The 22,852-nt window shown below is 34.2% G+C and overlaps 1 protein-coding gene and 1 non-coding gene across 3 annotated transcripts in view; one reads left to right on the forward strand and one right to left on the reverse strand.

The window, feature by feature from the left end:
- The window catches only part of LOC140752172 (ADAMTS-like protein 4), a 167,713-nt gene that overhangs the window by 36,268 nt on the left and 108,593 nt on the right, over positions 1-22,852 (forward strand). The window lies entirely within an intron of this gene.
- On the reverse strand, positions 15,082-15,154 carry TRNAK-CUU (transfer RNA lysine (anticodon CUU)). The gene has a single exon. It is a non-coding gene; the product is annotated as a tRNA-Lys (tRNA).

The raw sequence follows: 22,852 nt of genomic DNA on the forward strand, positions 1-22,852 counted from the left end.
CTGCTGTTATTAGGTAGAAATAGGTGTGGCGGTGGTGCCGCCGGAGTCGAACCACAAAGGGTTCTACCACCTTCAGAATTATAAAAAAACTATGTATGACAGTTCATACTTTTTATACAGGTGCTACAAAAGACAAAATATACTCGTACCATTATAGTAACTACTCGTATATACATAGAACTCTATATGATAATAGATAATTACAAATAATTCATGGGAAATGTCATAAAAACAGACAGTTATTATGCATTATATAATTATTATGTATCGCTATTTAAATTTTCACAATAATATTAATTAATCGTTTAGCCATTGCGGCCGTAATAGCCGCTCTAGATCCAAAACCTTTTAACAAACAAGCGAAATAAATTTCCTTTTAGAAAAGTGGTAACTCACTCCCACCACACACCACCTACGCAAACTGTTCCCACATTTTGTCGTCGCAGTTATGCCAACAACACGATTTGCTTAAACAAAGATGTTCCATTTGCGTCTGAATGAAGTTGAATTGAAAAATACTTTTGACATTTCAGAGTTCCGTATAAAAAACAATGAACGGAACCCTTATAGGTTTATATGGCATATAAAATAAAAAGGATCTCAAATGTATTATTTTGTTTTAGTTCTACATGCCCTTAAATTTACCCATGAAAGAGGACGAAAATTGGCCATCACATTTTCTACAACTTATAAAAAAAAATATATTTTGATATTGATTTAAATATTGCAGAAAATTTAAAAACAAGTTTATGGTATAAAAAGAAAATTAAGTATACTTACACACACGCACACAAACGTACACTACGATAAAAAACATGTTCCCCATACGTAATGTATGGGAAACATATTTTTCATTAGGTAAGTTTTAAATTTGTACGGAACCCACTACATACAAGGTGGTGGCTACTCAACTGTTTCTTTTTTATCAATGCCTTTATTTCCTGAGTTATAACTATATGTCTAGTATAAGATACGTAGCGCTACTGTGTTCTGGTTTGAATAATGTGATAAGGCCGAGGTACTTAATAAAGATGTTTCAGCTTAGTTCGAAGCTAGCAACATTGTAACATTGCATTCGTAATCGACTACAGGTAGGATTACTGTTTGATTTTGGTTTAAATACAAAACATTATTTACGATTACATGGACTTTACGTCCATTTGCAATAGAATCATGGATGAAGATGGATGAAGCTTTCATCTTATTTTTTGTTGAACGCGAAACTCCGCGAACAAGAGTAATTACTATATTGGCAGAATTCGCAGAGGGTACTGTATTCGATTCCTGGTGGAAAGATATGTTTTATTTGTTTTTGATATTTGTGTAATCATAATAATTTGTTGCATGTAAATATGTATTTACGTGGACGTAAGTTTCTTGTGACAATGCCGGTCATGGATATCAACACCTAAGTAGGGCGATATGTCACTACGAACTTCTATGCTGCTTTAGTATTAATTGGACCTGATGAAATTCAGGAATTTTTAAAATTTAATCCTAGATGCCAGAGAGACAATGCAACTAGCAATGATAATCAAATAAGCTCGATATTTACTATTTTTTTTGAAACATTAGCCCGATTAGTTTTGAAACAAATATAACTTGAAACCAAATATTACCCAAGAATATAATCAACTAAGTATGCCCAAGAATATCTAAATTTAGTTCCGACGAATACTATTTTCGTATCGTCATACTTGATAAGTATCGTAAAAAACGAACAAAGGTCAACTAAAAAGAAAATATTAACATGAAAATACGTTACATATTTAGTACTGTGGTTACGTACGCGGTACACAGACGAAATATGAGGCCGCATACATTAAAGACGTGCTCGTGGCGCCTCAGCAGAGACGAAAAAGTGATTTGGCGAAATTAATGACTTCGCTTCATTAGGCAAGAATCTGACCTGATGACTGTAGGACTAACAATTGAATAAAACATGAAGTGATAAAAAGTTGTAGAGAAATGGTGACGACGTTTATCTTAAAACTTGTTGAGTATGTTGATTGATTCTTTCGGAAATTTTTTTAGCTAGTGGTATGATGTAGGTACTCGTAAATAATTAAAAGACGTGATACTGGGCAGGATTTTGTTTACAGTTATATTTAAAACATTCATCTAAGTAGACCAGGATTATCTATATAAATATCCATGTGTGCAACATAGAAGTGTAATACACAATATTTCTATATCCGATCGCGGTAACTGAAACTGGATAACTACGCCAGAAGATACTGCTGCCCGTCTCCTAACTAACTAACCTAACTTTTGTTTACGAGGGGGAACCTTCAAAAGGTACCCGACAACGTGTGAGCAACGCCGGGTTATGTGGGATTTTTATTGCATTAAAACCCCTCCGGTGGCCGTTCTCAGCGCTTGGTAGAGAACTCCGACATCTCCGATAGAACACAACCGGAGTCCTCAGAGCGCGATGCCCCTATCGGGCTCTACTCTGGGGGAGCAGATTACGCTCATCCCACACACCTGTTGTTTACAACGGTATGCGGCCCCACACACCACCGTCCTTCCCGGGGCTTATTTGCTGGACGGTTTAGCTCCCACTCTTGCCGCTCGCAACTCCGGAAGCCCCCTTTTAGTCGCCTTTTATGACAGGCAGAGAATACCGTAGCCCTATTCTAGTCCCGGGACTACAGGGACAGTGTATACACATCCTACAAGAAACCTTCATGGCAACAGAAGAAATAATGGTATTGGACGTTGACATAACACGCAAAAGCCTAGTAGCACGGATCTATGATATTGGAAAGCGTATCGTATTACTTACACTTACATTGTTTTCTTCGTCATACGTGAAAGCACTTACATTTCAACAGAATTTCGATTCAAACTACCGTCACATCTATTTTAGTACACTAACCCTCATAGAAACCATGTTACATGTATGCAGTAGTGGGTTAAAAAGCTACAAATATTCCATAGACAACGAAATGACGTTAACGGTGCATAAGACCCATGCAGATTCGTATGCGCTGGCGCCATGCATGCATGCCATGAATGCATAGCGATATAAATCTATTGATTTATGATTAAGATTCCGTTCATCCAGCGATAACTGCAATAATTGCATTCAACCATTAGCATATATACTTAGAAAGCCACGGCTAGAATATTTATGTGGGCCGAAGTGCCTGATAAGGGGTTGTAAAGATAAATAGGTAACGTAATGTATTGATTAATTTAATTAAATCATAGTATGTTTATTTACATGCTGTATGTGATGCAATTAAATGTGGTGGCAATTTGAAAGTAGAAAATAGTACCTATGGTACAACAGGGGAAGTAAAGTAGAAATATTTTTTTAGTGTAAAGCAATTCATTCATTATATGAGGTGACCATTTTAATCCTTTAAGGGGGAAATGCATGCGATCGGATTTATTTAGAGCCCCTGCTCCACATTATGGAATTAGGTACATACGACCATGCGCAGTAGTGACTACTTACCACCAGACGGACTGCATGCTACTTTTATTTAAATAAATCTAGCAATTCAAAGTGTCAATCGGCTAAAGTCCAAGTATCTGCACCTAATAGAGCTGGAGTCCTTTTACGGCTATCTTGCTCCATCTTCATACCATGGTTGTCTTTATATGACTTCAGTTGTTTACCTACTCTTCGAGATTTTTTAAAAGATATAAGTAGCTCGTTTGCAACTGTGTACCAAGTTCATATCAGGGACAGGGGATTGTAAAAGGTCACCGCTGGTATGAACATTTTTGATCAACCATTTCTGTTATTCCTAAACAAAGTTTTTTTTTTTTTTTTATAATATAGAAGTAGCAGACGAGCATGCAGTCCACCTGATGGTAAGTGGCTACTGCCGCCCATGGTCATTTGTAATCAACCGCAGATAGGATTAGATATTCCTACCTGAGGTCGGCCAGAGATGCGCCGCTACCCCTGAGGACTAAGCTGGAACGCCTCGAAAAAGTCTGTCTCCCTTACCACAGCCTTCAAACCGGAACACAGCAGCGCCTAACACTGCTGTTATTAGGCAGAAATAGGTGTGGCGGTGGTGCCGCCGGAGTCGAACCATAAAGGGTTCTACCACCTTCGAGTTGTAATGCTATAAGACATATATGTATAGTTGTGGCAGTGGAAGGTATTTATATCTGTAGAGTCTTGATTAGAAAACGGATAAAGGCTTTTCGAAAGTCGAAGACATTTACTTACTTAAGTAATACTTTATTTACTACAAATTTTTAGTAGGTACCTGTAAAAAAATATGTAGCATAAAAATAAAAGACACTCTTGTGACACCCTCCATAATAAATTTAAAACGATATCATCAAGCTTATTGTGCATTATTATCCAAACCAAATATGTTTGTAAAATTTCAGCCCAATCAGTTGGAGTTAACTGTTTCAAAATTCAGTTAAAAAATTTGACCCTCACATACCTACAAACTAACATAGCAATTTAAATAAAAGCTTTTAAAAATATAACAAGCCAATTGGAATGTGAAAAATGACATTACCGTAAATATGAAATCACCTTCAACGCGCAGTTATGGCTTCAGTACCCTTACCATGAGTTTTACGTTTTGACAAATGATTGTTTTGGTATTTGCAAATACGTAAGTATTTGCCCATACAAATTCCAATCAGCGCCCCTAGCGGATTGTATCAGAACTATAGTGTCAGTAACATAACATTAAATGTCAAGTTGACATAATGGCGCTTTATGTTTTCTCTCTCTTTTTTGCGAACTTTAGATTTGAGCAATTACTTAGTTAGATTTACTCAGTCTACTAAGCAAACGGAACAGAATAATTGATTGAGTATACTAACGTAAAATTGTGGGATGTTTTGAAAACTCATAGTAAGGGTACAGATCAAAATAAACAATAAGATTGAGGCGGTCGATCTCAAAAGCTTATAATGTAAATGTAAGATTAAAGTGGAATCGCTTGATTCACGGCCGGTGCAATTGAACGTAATTGTAGGTAGAAATTCGTACTTACAAGTAGTTATACGATATGTGTACAACCTGGATGTATTTTAAACTAGGCCTTGTTAATTGCGAGCCGGTCTGACATCTTTATGCTATTAGAACTGAAACACACTAGACGTCAAAACGCAACGTTTAAAAAGTCGCTCTAATCGGGAAGTGTATGCTCTGTTTTTCCAAAAAAAGTTTAGTACACCTAAACATTTCATGGTTGGCTTTAAATGTTATATGAAAGCTAAATTTAAAGTTATAATTCGAATCGAATAAACGACCATTGCCATTGCTTTTTCTGATTTTTTTTTGAAGCAAATAGATAATGTACATTTTTAATTTTTGACAGCTTTAAAACAGTTAGTTGATACTTTAACAAATTTCTCTAAAGGCAGAAAAGAAAAGAAAAGAAGAGTTCAAAATAAAAAAAAAAATATTTATTCTGTTACGGTACCACATATATGATGAAGGACCCCTTCGTTAGGGAGAAATAATGAATTATTTACGTACTAGATTATGCTATCGTAATAAAATAAAAATAAAATAATATCAGCGATTTTATAGTCATTAGTCGCTATAAAATCGCTGGTAGGAAAAATATCTATATCGCCAATGTGTACAGAGCCTAAAATCGGATTATAGTCTCAAGTTACTATCGTTTAATATCCCGGTGTTGGGGGCCAAAAGTTCAAACGTAAAATGAAGTTGTTAAGTTTCTTAGTATAATTTATTCTCATTAATCTGGATGGAATATCCTGCTGTTTTTTAATAAATATTTATTTAAATAAGAATAAGATTATCTAATATTATGTTTAGTAGGATTTGTAGATCAAACAAATATAGTAAGAGTAGCAGTAATTTTGATGATGTCATGAAATTATTTGAATACAAAACTAATTTTAAAGATTTTCTTTACCTACATGTTAGACATAATCTCGAAAGGGTCGATCACAAATAAGATTGTGCTTAGCAGTATTGCAGTTAACAGCTTACGCTATTACAATAAGAAACTGGAAAATTGTTTTAAATTGTGTTAAAAACAAAAACCATGCTTAAAATATTCGTATAGCCTATGTCCCATGACAATTTAGACGAATCCAAAGTCACTTCATTATGTTAAAATCCTTCAAACCGTTTGAGCAGGCTGTGCCAAAAAATGAATCATACAGATTGTATGTATGATTATGCACATTGCACAACGTTTTTCTTTTGTATTTAAGTAATTCTGGTTATATTATTTTCGAGTGTATTAACATACGCTAGAAATATATACGTAAAATGTAGGTAAATTTAATAGAATTATGTAGAGTTCGATCACCTTCAAAACTTGAATTTCGTAGAAAAACTAGTCGACCATAAAGCACACTGTATTTAACCTTATTGTTATATTTACTATAAACACACTTTTTTACGTTATTTTACAGTTCAAACAGTCTGCTAAACGATTTACCAAGAAAGAAGGCTAATTACTAATTTTTATTTTTAAGACATCTTTATGTGGATTTTCGCATAGTTCGCATCTTTGAAAGTAATTTCGACATGTTCAAATGAATAATAAAATAGAAATTATGTATAAATAGTGCCTACCGTAAAAATGAGCTAGTAATAAAAACGGTCATAACTTCTAACTAGGCACCGTAAATGTTCGTTTGAAGTCTAGATCTAGGTTTAGCCGTTTCTAACTAGTTTTCCTGAAGTAAGCGGAACAATAAATTATCTGAAGCAAATATTAACGGAAATAACACTTGCATACCTTAAATGAAGCTAAACGTACCTATATAATTGTATTAGAACCAGATTAGAAGTATTATTCCTCAATATTAACAAATTTTAAAGTAGTTCAAAGGAAAAGTTTATTTTCAGATTCCATATTCTTATCTGTAGGTATATTACACTTGTATACATTAGTCTAGCATAAACTAGAGCCTATCGTCCTGTCCTGTATGAGTTTTTACGTCTTTACAAAATGACTGTTTTTGTATTTGTTTACGTATTTCCCATAGACTGTAACAGACGGACTGTAACAGAACTCATTTGGAAATCACTTCTGTTACAGTCCGCTAGGTGCGGGTACTCATACTAAGGGTACTGTATTACTATGGTTTCACTGATATTCAATAATTATAGGTTATCATTTAAATTAAATTAATTAAATTTAAAGGTTAATAAGATTTTAAGATGTAAGAAGGAGGCCCCGCCGCTCACAGCTATTTTTGTCTAATAACAGCGGTGTGGAGCGCGGCTAAACTTCGCTGTGAAAGGAAGACATAGCGTAACCACTTAACATCAAGGAGACTAGATCAAAAATATGTTTCATAGTAATATAATATAATATAATCTTCTTGAATCCTGATGAAAACATATTATAGAATAAAGAAGATTTTATAATTATTCTGAGAGACTACATGTATGTGCGTACACGAATATACCACCCACATTATCGCAAATAATGAAATAATACTCGTACATAATTAAATCAATCCACACATTAATATTTTTATACCCATTAAGCACGCAATTCCGACCCACACAAAATGTTTGTAATCACACTAATTATTTAGGACAAAGACAATAGACATGGTCTACATGATCTGTCGTTATTGGCGGGAGGGGCCATATTCGCGCCACTGCATCGATACCAATTGGCATGATGTCACTATTGCATCATGTGTTACCGATACCACAAAAATTGTGTACAAGCCTTTCACTCCTGGCTTTGCTTGTGTTATTTTTTGAACTGAGGAGATTTTTTTTATAATATAAGAGTAGCAGACGAGCATGCAGTCCACCTGATGGTAAGTGGCTATTGCCGCCAATGGACATCTGTAATCAACCCCAGATAGGATTAGATATTCCTACCTGAGGTCGGCCACAGATGCGCCGCTACCCCTGAGGACTAAGCTGGAACGCCTCGAAAAAGTCTTTCTCCCTTACCACACCCTTCAAACCGGAACACAGCAGCGCCTAACATTGCTGTCATTAGGTAGAAATATGTGTGGCATCGTGGATCTGTTGAATTATTGTTGTCTTTCTGACACCTGTGAACACTTCACAATTTTCAATTACCCAAAAATTGAAAATTATTTTAAAATCGGTCGTACTTTAGTAAAATATGACCTACTATCAAGTACTACTATTTAGTTACAATATTTATTAATTTTAGTTGTTAGACCAGCCGGTAATCGAACCGGAGATATTATACATTATATTCCAGCTTATGACCATTACGATATAATATATAATAGTTCATAATTAATTTGCACTTTTACCTTCAATTTAGTACAGACAACACAATTCCAATTTTGTAACATTAGATAATATTTGAATGTTGTCAGAAGATACATGGATTGTATTTAAGGAAATCGTCACGGATCGGTGGCCACCGTCAATACAGCCAGGTTTACGGCCACATTTATTGATTGTTGTTATTTGATATATTGCCAAAGTAATGGCGCCATTCGTACCCGTTGTAGTCTACACGCGTTGTTTCTAAGAGAAGTAAGAACTCATATTAGTTCATTATATAGTATGTGTTTTTCTTACTTACAATGGTGAGTGTTCTGAGGAACTGTTTGATCTGGTGCCTACGTCACCCTTCCTTTATCGCACCACTCGTCGAAGGACGAAGTTCCATCCACATCAACTGGACCCGTGGCGGTCCTCCACGGTTCGGTTTGAATAGTTATTTTTACCGCGTACGTGCAAAATGTGGAATGAACTTCTTCCTGAAGTATTCTCTGAGCGCTATGACATGGGGCTCTTCAAAAGGGGTGCAAAAAGAGTTCTCCTCCGAAGCCGGCGATGCATTGGCGATTCCTCTGGTGTTGCAAATGTCCATAGATCGGTGACTACTTTCCACCAGGTAGCCCGTCTGCCTTATCGTTAGGTATAAATAGAAAAAAAAATGTGAGCCGTCACGGGACGCCTGGCAGATGTGAAACATCGACATTATTTTGTAAAAGTAATATGCAGAAAAGAACATATTGTGATAGGAACTAAATATGTCATAATGATAAAATAAAATATTACGATTTTTTTCCAGATAACGATGACTATTTATTGAATTCGATTGCGCATGGCGACGCGTCGCCACACCGTACACACTACTGCATATAGACTGTATATATATATACCATCGTATAGCGTCGCCACGCCAGAAATCGGTTTTACGTGCGGCTATAGATGTTTCACATCAAAAATATGTTATTAAAATATACAGAAAAAAATTAATGGGCTCCAATATATTAGTAAACTCAAGAATCTTAGCTAGTTATTTCAATATATTACTAAAATCGTAAATTATAAGTATCAATAATGAATGTTTCACAATAAATGCCACTATGATTAGAAAAATTAATTAATTTTTTAATGTTCATATTTATAACAAATAAGAAAAAACTTTCGTGCGCTGCACGCCATCAGCTGATTTTGAAATACAATTCTGTCAGTCTTAATAAATTTATTCTCTGAGAAGAATGACATTAAAATTAATTAATAATTTAAAAACATTGTATGCAATGATTTTTATGTGAATTTTAATCTACCAAGATAGTAGATTTTACATTTGCTGGCGCTCAAAACACACCAAATATACGCGTGCTTAATGCACAGATAAATGCATACTTTAATTATAAAAAAATAATTAACTTACTGATGACTTGATGGTGTGTCATAGTGTGATTTTGCTTTCTTTGCAGAAGGCTGATCACTTTCACTCTCTAAATTATCACGGTCAGACATTTTATTATCAGAAAAATAAGCGGGCAATACTTAAAACATACAAAATACGTCAAGTGGTGTAAAACGAGTTAAAACGACTCCAGTCGCTCTCGCGCGGCGTAGTAATACACACGAATGTCACTGAACACGTTAAACGTCATTATTTTGAATTTTAAGCCTCAAAATGCCTTCTTGTGCAATGCATAAATGCAAAATTTATGCTCGAAAAAGAAACAAGATTCATGGAATCACCTATCACACGTAAATGAAGAGAAATTATTAAATTTTGTTTATTTTTCGTGTTCGATCCGCCATGATTACATGAGTAACCAGAAAGAGACAAAGTATGTTTTTGTCAATGAAAGTGATAAAGACGCAAAATACATGACCATGCATTTTGCGTCTTTATCACTTTCATTGACAAAAACTTTCATTGATTGAATTGAACTGTCATAGATCAATGAAAAAATTTTCATTGATCTATGACCATAGATCAACAGAACAGAAGTGACATTTTATTGAAGCTCACGATGTTCATACGTGTATGTTATAGTTTAAGATCCCACTGCTTAATTTTTATATTAGTGTGTTTTAGTCAAAATATAACTTTTTATAGTTTATTTTAATAAAATAAAATCGATATATGGGAAATTCTGTATCCTAATCTCTAAATTTTCTTCGATATCTGTGGTAACTAATAAAAAATATTACCATAAAATTTATATAGGATAGTATACAGTATTTTAAAATTTCTTTAATTGAATAAATTAACCTAAACATAATGTAATAAACAATCTTTGTATAGCCAGAAATTAATCCTCAAAAAGACCACGGTAAGATTATATAAAATTCGCATGTCACGATGTTAGTTACTGTACTCCTGCGAAACGCTCTTACTGATTTTCATCAAAATTTATATGCATATTCAGTAAGTCTGAGAATTGGCTACTATCTATCTATTTTTCATATCTCTTAAGTGATAAGGGTTGTTCACCCTTGACATTTTTTTTATTTATATGGCAACACAATGTTTGCTGGGTCAGCTAGTACATTTATAAAATGTACACAACTTTGCAATTAATGGTCGTGTGTAAAATAAAACTGAAAATAATAAACATAAATTAGTAAAGATACTTCGCCGCCTTGAAATTGAATGAAGCCACAAACGGCTTATTAGTAAGTTTTTTTTGAATTCTTGACAAATAAAAACATTTTTAGAGAAAATTTACAAATAAATAACTAATACTGCGTAATTTACATAATAGATAAATAATTATTTCAAATATTTTAGGGACATTTTAGCACGGAGACGTGGCAAAACTTTTTTACGCAACTATTTCAATTCTCAAAACTGGGTACATTTTCTTGTTAGGAGTGAGTAATCTTTAGAGGAACATCAGCAAATTTGGAATACTGGTTTGTTTTTTGGGAATAAGTAGAGAAGAAAATGGCTTAGCGGAATAAAAAAAACTTTAAACGGTTATAAAAGTATTAAACTTTAATAATAAAAAGAATAAAACAAAACGAAAACTAAGAACATTATCAAAATTTTAATTAACCTAAAAATCTCCAAAAGCTTCATTTGACTTATGGTGCACATAATTTGGAATATAGTATTCCAAATTATGATCGCCTTTTTTTCTTTGACTTTGTTTACACTTTTTCTTACCATCTAATAAATATCTTATTATTGTAACAGTTTTATAGTTTTCAGTCTAGGTAATATTTTTTATAACAAAATAGCTTAAACTAATATAATTATCAAGTAATAATCAGTCAAAATAATCACAGATCAGTGTTAAATATGAACTTACATTACTGTTTTTATAAGTCATTAATTCTTGCAGTAATCACATATATAAATACCAGATTCATAACCACCACAATCTCCGTGAACCCACATTTCACAAATTAAGCATTTTACCCATTCTTCACCCCTTTTATCCTCACTAAATTTTCCATTACAGAAAAAACACTCGGCATCCTCATCAGTTGGGACTGCAGACTCATTTCTCATTGCTATATCGTCGGATGAGTCTGTGTAATTTCCAAAGACAGCAGGATTTGAATCTGATGATTCACTTTCTGTAATATTTCTCTCATTTGTGCTTTTTGTTACATTCTTCTTGCCTTTTCCCTTAACAGTTTTTTTCTGTGATGTCTTCGCATTTCCCGACTTTTTAAATTGTGCATTCTTAAGGTCTTTCTTATAAGGGGAACTTGAAATTATTGTAGATTTTCCTGGCTTACGGCCTCTATTGCTTGTTTTCTTTTTTAATTTTGGTACGGGAGAAATTTGAGAGGGAGTAACTATTGATTGGATTCCTGATGGCCCTGGTTGAGTTTCATCAAAACTCTCCAATCGCCGAACAGCGGCCACGGGTGAGTCGAGCGGGTTTGGACTCATTTGAGGGTTTGGATCCTCTGAAACATCAATAGCAGCGGCTATGTAATCGGCTTCTGTGAATATGTTTCTATCAAATGGATAGATACCACCAATTTTGAAACCATTTGCTGCAATTTCGGCCGTTTGGCACTTAATGTAGGCTCTCCCAAATAGCTCAACAACATCATAAGGTGTTACAGGTCTGTTATGTTCCCGGAGAAACACCCTGACTTCTTCACTGTAGTAACATTTTAAAGGACCCATGAAATTACGGTCAAGGGGTTGAATTTTGTGTGTGCAATGAGGTGGCAAAGATAAAATTGTCACATAATTCTGTTTCGCTAGATCTATCAATTCTATATTCTTGGTGTGACTATAATGGCCATCAAGAATCAAAAGCACTGGTGATGCTTCTGTTGGCTTTACATATTCAACGAAATGTTGAAACCATTGGGTAAATAAATTAGTTTGAATCCATCCAGATGGATGAGCTCTTCCTATGGACCCAACTGGAGCTCCCCTCATCAAAGCCTCGGTCATATTTTTTCGAGGGAAAAATAACATAGGAGGGACAAATATCCCTGCCGGACTCATGCAGACGACAATAGTTATTAAGGACCCTCTTTCTGCTGATGTCATTGCTCCAATTTGTTTTTTCCCTTTGCGCGCAATGATCTTTGGTATTTTACTCTGAACTATAGAGAGACCACTCTCATCAACGTTAAATATGCGCGCAGCAGGGAAAGGCTTATCAGCTTGGATTTTGTCAAGATTGTCGTAGAACTCGTCCACTCTTTCTTTAGTGAATCCATTGGCCCTTGCTTGGGAAGTTGCAGTTGGCTGTCTTATGGACAAAATTTCCTTATGTCGTTTTAAAAATCCCTTCAGCCAGTATCTTCCAGCAAATCCATCCTTAAAAGCGTTTTGAATATTATTTTTTATAGCTAATTGATATGCAAACCGACGCAAATCCATTCTGGTCAGCCCATAAAATTTATTTTCCATTGTTAATATGTACTCAACCAGCATGTTTTCAATATCTGTACCCAAAACTGGCCTTCGACCAATAACTTTATTCATTACAGATTCAGTCGAGGAGTCATTATCATTAACAAATCGAAAGAGGGTAGACCTGGGAACGTTAAAGTGTTTAGCTGCCTTCAAGTATCCCATTCTCTTTTCTCGAACAGCGATAATAGCAGCGGACATATCCTCCTTCTCCCACTTCTTTCTTTTGCTGTATTTATGAGATGCAGACATTTCTAAAAAAAAAAAACAAGAATTGATATCTTCTTACAAAAATGTGCATAAAATTTGGAATATCCCAAATTAGACTCACTTTTGGTATTCCAAATTAGCAACATGACACCCTAACCTAAAATTTCATATCACATTTTTAATTTCAGAAATATTAACAAAATAAAAGTAAAACCATTAACTAAATAGGTTACTTATTAGTTTAAATAATTGCAATAAAGATTTTATGTATCATAGTAAATGATTATCAATGATTGCTTTCTTACCGAAAAAAGTTTGAAATTTGACGTTTCGCTTCTACGAGGCTGGCAGCCGAAATGTAAAGATGGCGGTCGGTTTTTAGAGCTCATTAGTTCCGTATGACGTGCGGCGATAAGTTTACAAGAAGAAAACACAGATGGCATTTATAATAATTAGTTAACCAAGGTATTCCAACTTACCTGCAGTATTCCAAATTTGCTGATGTTCCTCTACTAATATACGATAATAAATATAAACAATTTTTAAATCGTATATTTTAAACCAGTCGATACATCTGTATAGATACATTCTTTCATCAAATTATATATTTATATAATAATAATTTATTTAGTTAAACTGTACTATAACATTTCTACGTAAACGATGTACTAAAACTATTATCGACAGTTCTGGACATTTTTTACCTTCTGTTCCATTATTTCATTGTCTTTGACAAGCATGAGTATCAATGAGAAATATACGTCCATACGTCCCGTTTTTAACGGGACAGTCCCTTTTTTCGATGCTTCGTGCCGTTGTCTCCGAAATGAACCGTTGCCATTGTCAATTAAGTAACAGTAAATATTATAATTGTGAAAAAAACATGGGGTGCTCCATTTATCAGTTTTCATAAAGCGCCCCACATTTTTGCACAATTATACTATTTACTTTTCCTTAAATGATTCCTAGATTGAAAATTATTTTCTACTTTTTAGTTAATTTTATCATAAAAGCGTGTTTTTTATTATTTCTAACTATATTTTTTCAAGTAAAAAGTATTTGACATAAAAAAATCGATGTCCCGTTTTGACTGAAGTAATCATTGGTCACTATATTCCATGGTCAATATTTACGTTTGCGTACACTTGAAACGCAAGGTCAAACACTAGTTGTCTTTTTTTATCACATTGTTCTAATAGCTCTGTCCCTTATAGAACATTTGTCTATGTAGTTAAAGGTAATCGTCGCCACGCCAGAAATCTTTTTTACGTGCGGCTATAGATGTTTCACATCAAAAAATGTTTGTTACACGAGCATATTTGCTTGAAGAGTAGAACCCTTTGTGATTCGACTCCGATGGCAACACCACCATGACTATTTCTGCCTTATAACACCATTGATAAGCGCTACTGTGTTCTGGCTTGAAGGTTGTGCTATGGGAGACTTACCTTTTCGAGGCGTTCCAGCCTAGTCCTCAAAGTTAGCGGCACATCTGTTGTCGATCTCAAGTATGGATCTAATTTTATCTTGGGTTGATTACAATGTTTGCGAATGCAGCAAATCGATATACAGCAACTCTTAACACTGCTGTTATTAGGCAGAAAACAGGTAATGCTTCCTTAGTCGAAGTACAAAAGGCTCTACTAATATCTGTGATTTCTTACTTACTTTCTGATGTCATATAACGTACTCCTTGTTAGAAATACATTATCTAGGGGCACGTCTTGAAGACTAAATAATTAAAAAAGTGTATGAATGTTTAGTCTTACAAAAATATAAAAAGATAAAAATATTTCGCCCAACGTGGGGCTCGAACCCACGACCCTGAGATTAAGAGTCTCATGCTCTACCGACTGAGCTAGCCGGGCTTGTCATATTGCTGCCAAATTACGAATCACTTACTCGTTGTGCGTGAGCTAGATGCTAATGAACTGTAAATGTTGAGCCCGTCAAAAATAATGTCTTTATTGAACCTGAAACAAAATATAGTTCAAAAAACTAAAAAACCCGATTTTATGATAAAATCAACTAAAAAGTAGAAACGTATTCTATTTCATTCTTTCATACATGCAGGGTAAAATAAGGATGTATGTTGATCTCATTCTACTAAAAACGGAGTTACTCACTGACAAACATACAAGTGAAGTTAATATAAAGCGTGTAAAAACGAGTCTAAATTACTAAATGGGTAAAACAGGTTCTTTTTGACCAACTAGCTCATTAAAATAAATAATACAGAATTCTCATGCAAATGATTGTATGTTGATTGGTGATTACAGTAGCCCTTGCGGATGTAAGTACCCGTTTAATAGTTTAATATACACTTTGGTGGTGCACTCTAGCGTTGGTAATAGGGTTGCCAACAAGAACTATAAAGTAAGACCGTCATAATTGTAACCATAAAACCAATTTTATGTGAAGTAAGATAAGGTTGAGATATTATAGTAAAATCTTCATAAATGTATATATAATAGCTAAAGAAAATAGAGCGAAGTAAAGGTTCTAACGAGGAAACATTAAATACAAGATTATAAGTCTTTGAATTTTCTGAAGACTTATTTCTGAATGTTTTTGGGTTAATTACCTTAGCTTCAACTATTTTTTCATTGAAGTTTAATCGCTTTTCGTAATGTTTTTGTTGTTTCATAATGTTTTTCGAAAAATTAACTGATCCATTATATTACATTAAATAAAATTATTTTAAAACAAACGATTAGATAATATTTTCCAAAAAAAAATTGTATTTTCTTTATTTATTGAAACTGGATAGTTTTTGCAAAACAATAATAAATTTATATTTTATCAACGATATTTATAAAAATATTTAAGTAAAACAAAACTGACAACCCTAAGCCCTCAATCTTGGTGCATAAGCGATTGAGATGAATTACGTCAATTAATTTTATGGGCGTTTACACAAAGGGCTGATCTTATCTCCTCTGTAAACAAATTAGTAGTACCGCTCACTGGCTATACGTTTCTTAACCTGCAAATTTACATTAGGCACTTGTTCCACTGTTAACATTAAGCAAGTGATTGTGACTAGAATATATAAAACAAAGTATTAGACATATAGTTAGACTTCAGATAATATGTGGACCCTTTTGTGGATCAACGTCAGAGGTACCATCGCTACAAGTGTTTAACTAGTAATGGCAGTGTCTAGATGCAGATGCTACTTCGATCTGTGGTATGTAAAAGGCACTAATATTATTAATCAATCTGTGCTTTGTTTTGCAATTAAAGATCAACGTTTAAAAATTTTTAGAAGGTGGTAGAACCCTTTGTGGTTCAGTGTTAAACGCTGCTGTGTTCTGGTTTGAAGGGTCCACACCTTTAAGGGAGACATACTCTTCCGAGGCATTCCAGCTTAGTCCTCAGGAGTAGCGGCGCATCTGTGGCCGACCTCAGGTAGGAATATTCAATCCTATCTCGGGTTGATTACACATGTCTATGGGCAGCAGTCAATAAATTTTCAAATCCATCATTTCTATCTTTGGTTCGCAACATTTGGATAGATCGAGATCCATTTATGACCGACAGGCAGGCAGTTCGATCCTATCTGAGGTTGATTACAGATGTCTATGAGCGGCAGTTAACACTCACCATCAAATATACTGCACATTTAATTCATATGCCACCTTTATATTATAAAAAAAGAAATTAAATCATTTTCCAGTATAGCATGAAGGAAAGTTTCCTAACGATGCTTGAAAACAGCTACTAGGATGTCTTGTAATGAGATTGTAATAAGATTATCAACATCCATAGCACGCTGTAAACAGTTATTTTCATCACTAAAATCCAATTTTATTATACGACATGTTATTTTCTATGAAATACAGCAAATTATATTCACGTTACTGCGAAAATTAGAGATCATTATAAAATATAAAATAAAAAGATTGCGTTTAAAGTTTTGCTTTTTACCCGACTGCCAAGGAAGGGTTATCTTTTATACCTTGTTGTTAATTAAGAATTTTATATAGGTACCAACCGTATTCTGCTGCCTGTTCTAAGAGGCAACTAAAGGGGGCTCTGAGGTCGATTACACATGTAGCTATACCATCCTCAGGTCGACAGTATGCTCGTTGGCTATTTCAATATTTAAAGAAAAAATACCGGACTTTCACTGTGAATAGATTAAATAAGGCGATTCACCAAAAGTAAATATCAATTGCTCAAATTAAATCGATAAAAAAATAATCAATATCGATTATTCGAAAATTAGGTACATTTAAAACATGGGTACAATTACCTAATAAGCCTATAAATTTTAACTAACCACGGCAGAATTAACTAATTAGAGGATACTCATTTAATTAATTTAAAACCCATTCCGTTTTATTTACGGTCGGAAAGCAATTTTATGACATCTATTTCAGTTAAACTGGGTACGTGTTTATTGGTAGAGTGTTGATTTAACTGAACGTTTAAACTTAGACAAATTGAAATAACATTGCTTCAAAACATGTAATTGTCACTTTATATGCCCTTAAAGTAACAAATGAATATACAATTCTGATTTAGCATCGGCACATTGGTTACGATCGCATGAGCGTTATGTAGACTATCTTGTCGCCTAAGCTTTGGAGCAGTTTCAACGACTTCCATACAGATAATCTTTCTAAATTAAATGGTAGGCAATACCAGAGCTCGAAATTTCTGCCTACTAGAACTACTGACTACTGCTGAATGTTAAGTTAAGGTAGTTTATTACTAACGGGTATTAATGTTATGTGTATAATAATGTAAAACTTAGTGTCGATTTCCATGAACAACAGTGTCAACTTACCATCAAGTAATCAGTTTGACTGGTTCTTGAATATTATGTTTTATGATATATCTATTTATTTGTAAACTTATCATTATAAATAATCAACAAATGAAGATATTTTGATTTTCTCCAAAGACATTGACAAAGCAACATCAACAGTATTCATAAAAAATCTACTTTGAATACCAGCCGTGAAAAAGTTGAAACTACTCTACTAAATTATAATTGAGTGAAACGAACTCCTTTACTTTTATGACTTAATTGATAGAAGGCACGAAATTGAATTACAATCGCCGTAATCAATACAAAGATTAAAAAACAAAAAGAGAGAAACAAATTATGATGAAACACATAAAGCTCAAAACTAACTATAGTCGAAGACCTCACAACGAATTTTGAGCAAGTTTATTATCGGAAAAAATGACGAAAGTCAACATAGGAAATGGTGTTGGTCTTAAAATGGACATTAGGTCAACTAAACCGTGGAATGGGATTATAGGAACACAATGATACGCAAATATTAAAAGCGACTGAACATCATAAAGACTTCAAAAATGAAGTATCACTTACAAAAATATTTCTTAATATATGTCACTCTTTAATAATTCTAATTGTATCTAATATTGTGGAAGAAAAGCGCACGTATCAAATTGTAATAGCACAGCTTGAATCAGTATCAACTTTATTTTTGTTTTACAAATCGACACAAATCAATCCATTTAGACACTTGCTTATTTATTCTTTTAAAAACACTATTGATTTCAAACTAATTCGATGATATAGATCGCTTTTAAAACGCTTAAACCAAAACATTTTACGAACGAAACGTTTACCGATCAAAACAAAAATATACAATCTTACATTACACTAATTGTATCGGAGTTTTCAGCAAACGTTCGATGGTGGTAGTCAAATTAGGTTCGTCTTTCATTCGTTCGCTTTAAGCCCGTGATCTCATTCCGATCCAGAAACCGTGGTGATTTATCGTCAGATTACTCTGTGTCGAACCGGTGACTGGGGACTCTCTATTTTTGATGGACACGGGATAGTCCCGATGTACTGATGTCCCAGTACATCGGTACATACATGAGTAGATTTTCAGTGACATTCTTCCATCTGATGTAAATCGAATATTGTTATACATATCGTAAGTTAAAAAGGGCAATGAGATAAGTTTACAAGATGGGCCGTATGTGTAAAAGATAATCATAAAAAGAATGTATAAGTGGAGACACGTAAAGTAAAGATAAGTCAAGTCAAGTTCTGATGGGTTTATTAGTATACTAGTTTTTGATATACTCGTACATAAAAAATAACGAAAACATTAACATTAAATCAAATTTGATAACTAAAGGTGTATGTTCGCATTGAATATCCTATATTTTAAAACCTAAAAACGCAAATAATAAATTTATAAGCTAGCTTTATTATTACAAATTAGCCCTTGTCGATATTACCATATTAATGAGCGATACTGATATTTAATTGATTAAAAAAATTTATAATTTGCAAAGGCCAGATTTTAATTCAATGTTTTTAGAAAATAATTGCTTAATTCAATTAGCAAATTATGTAAATGGTATAAAGCAAATTGGGGTGCAATTTCGATGATTATATATTTTTATTCAAATATGCGACCTCCCTCGATGTTGTGACAGCGTTTTCAAATTATCTGCAGGTTATTAGATTTATTATATTTGCACCTGTACATATATTACGCTATAGTCGTCAACTAGCTACTTTAGTATGACATTCTTCTAGTTTTGCTGTAGGTAATTAAATTATACTCAATATCTGGAATTGTGTGATTTTTTAACACTATAAAATTATAATTACGGTCTCTTCTATATTTACGAAAACACTGTTGTCTTACGCACTTAAAAATAGGTATTGTAAAATCATTACACGTACCATAATCACAACAAATTGTCTACATATACTTTTTTATGGTGGATTAACCGCCATCCCCAAATATAATTTTGATTTTAAGCACCGTTCTTCAAGATTACCATAGAACTTATGTAATTTGAGCTTGTGCCGCTTTATCGACGACTTTATTTAACGTTTAATTTAAATAAGGCATATTTACTACGTAATTAACATACCTTTAAAGTATCATCCTAAAAAAATCTACAAAACATGGTAACCGTTTTATCCAATCCCATTTATCACGTGATTGCTGGCAACACTACGGGTGACGCAAGTGGCCACCCGTCCGTGACTGTCGAACACTCCTTGATGGCAGATACCTAACTTGTCCTATTTTTACAGATGCCCCGCTCAAAATGAACCATGTCGTTGTCACTTACGCACTGATTGAGCCAATGTCATTATAAATGAGTTGTTCAGACGCCACTAAATTCGACGTAACCTATGACGAATTACTGTTTGTTGATTTGAAATTTTATCTGAGCCTCTACCAATGGTTTTTTCTACAAAGAGAAGATATCTATTCGGAATCTGGATGTTTTCTCATGATGATCATGGTAATAATTAATAATAAATAGAATACATCCATCATATAGATCTGGTCAGGAGATCTCAGTTGGAACCCTACGTACGCGACCCCAGTAAGATATACAGTGCTAAGTAAGCTGGCGTCATTTCATCCATCTGCATTAATTGTTATCTATCACCTTTAAATGGCGATTTATTCCTTAACATGATAGATTCGGGGATATCACCATGCTTTTAACAGCCCTAGAGATGTAGCGCTGTTTTTCCCCCTCGTCAACAAAAAAAAAGGATTAAGTTAAAAAAAAATAAGTTGGTAAGGAAGAAAAATTCAAGCGAGGCGTTACAACTTAGTCAACGCATGTGTAGTCGATCTCAGATAAAACTCAAATTCTATCTGGGATTGATTAAAGACGTCCTTTGTCGACAGTTGCGACAACCGGACCGCTCGGTTGCGTCTTTTAAAATAAAAAAATAAATTCTATCCATCGTTAAGGAAAATATCATTGAAAACAATATTCATAGTCATATACCTTAGCAAAATTCTTAAAAGTAAAGATCGCATGGATTTATTGCAGTCGGCATGAATATCCAGTGCATGGGATTAGCATACGATAACATAGTAGTGCGTAAACGAATCGTGATAGGGATATACAAGCGGGACTATCGGGAATATCGTGACCGGCGCGGGATTTGCATTCAGGAAATGGAATAAAAATGTTTTTGTTTCATACTTGCGATAAATAACCTTAGGGAGGAAGCTGAATTTAAACTAAAGTAGTGGTAATAAAGTATGTAAACCATGTTTTTTTTATAATATTGGCAAAATTTTAAATTTAAAGTTTCAAAGGGAGAGACTTTTAAGCGAGGCGTTACAACTTAGTCAACGCATGTGTAGCCGATTGAGATCGGCTACACATGCGTTGACTGAGGGTATAACTCAAATCCTATCTAAGTTTGATTATAGATGTCCAATATTTACTCTCAGCATAACCGTCAGATGGACAGCATTGCGACTTCTAAAATTAACAAAGAAAAACAATTCACTTCATTGTTAAGGAAAATAGGATCATTTAAATCATTATGCATTCCTAAAAGCAAAGTTTTTAAAGTAAAGATCGCATGGATTTATTGCAGTCAGCATGAATATCCAGTGCATGGGATTAGCATACGATAACATAGTAGTGCGTAAACGAATCGTGATAGGGATATACAAGCGGGACTATCGGGAATATCGTGACCGGCGCGGTATTTGCATTCAGGAAATGGAATAAAAATGTTTTTGTTACTAAACTGTATTCAAATTAAATAACAACCTATTTCTGCTTCATAACAGCAGTCTTAAGGGGTTTTAAGGGTGTAGTAAGACACACACTTTTCCGAGACGTTCCAGCTTAGTCCTCATTCGGAATATCTATTCTTATCTGGGGTTGATTACAGATGTCCATGGGCGGCAGTAGCCACTTACCATCAGGTGGAATGCATGCTCATCTGCTACTACTATATTATAAAAAAACGCATACAGTCCATCTTTTTTATAATATAGGCGAGTAGACGAGCATGCAGTCCACCTGATGGTAAGGCTACTACTACCCATGGACATCAATTAACCAGAGAAATTTAGGTTCCCGTCTGAGGTCGGCCACAGATGCGTCGCTACATTTGAGAACTAAGCTGGAACACCTCTTAGAAGTATGTCTCCCTTGCCACCTTCAATCCAGAATACAGCAGTAATTCAGACCTAGATAATTAAGATAAGAGTTTCTGCTTAGCGTTAGTTTTTAAGCCAGAACATAGTAACACTTAATACTGCTATAAACATACAAAAACTGGTGTGAAGGCAACATAAATAATAATTGGCCAAGTGCAAGTCGAACTCGCACCCGGAGGATTCCGTAGCACCAAATTTTATTGTAAATTTTTAGTATTTTATTTTATAGCAGCCATTAAAGTACATACATTGCGAACATTTGAACTGTCTACCTAATACGGCTCAATAGATGAATCGAAAAACGTCGAAAAAGCTGTTTTCTTGGCGACCCCCATATATTTTGATTTTACATTTGGTATTGTTGTTATAGCGGCCACCATGTTACATATTCTGTAAAAAATTGAAGGTTGTATCTAATATAGTCCAGGAGATAGAGCCCTGTGATGGACGGACAGACAACAGAGTTTAAATAATAGGGTTCCGTTTTTAACCTTTGTGTACGGAACCCAAAATCTACGGATTTACCAAGAATGTTGTGTAAGTGGAAATTATGTAGTCGTAAAAGTTACTATTTATGTTGTAAAATCAGTTAACCCAGCTGTTTTACGATAGTAACTAGTTTCG

The sequence above is a fragment of the Epargyreus clarus genome, unplaced genomic scaffold (genome assembly GCF_041222505.1).
Source record: "Epargyreus clarus isolate Ecla_fem2 unplaced genomic scaffold, WU_Ecla_fem_2.2 ptg000024l, whole genome shotgun sequence".
Taxonomy (NCBI): Eukaryota; Metazoa; Arthropoda; class Insecta; order Lepidoptera; family Hesperiidae; genus Epargyreus; species Epargyreus clarus.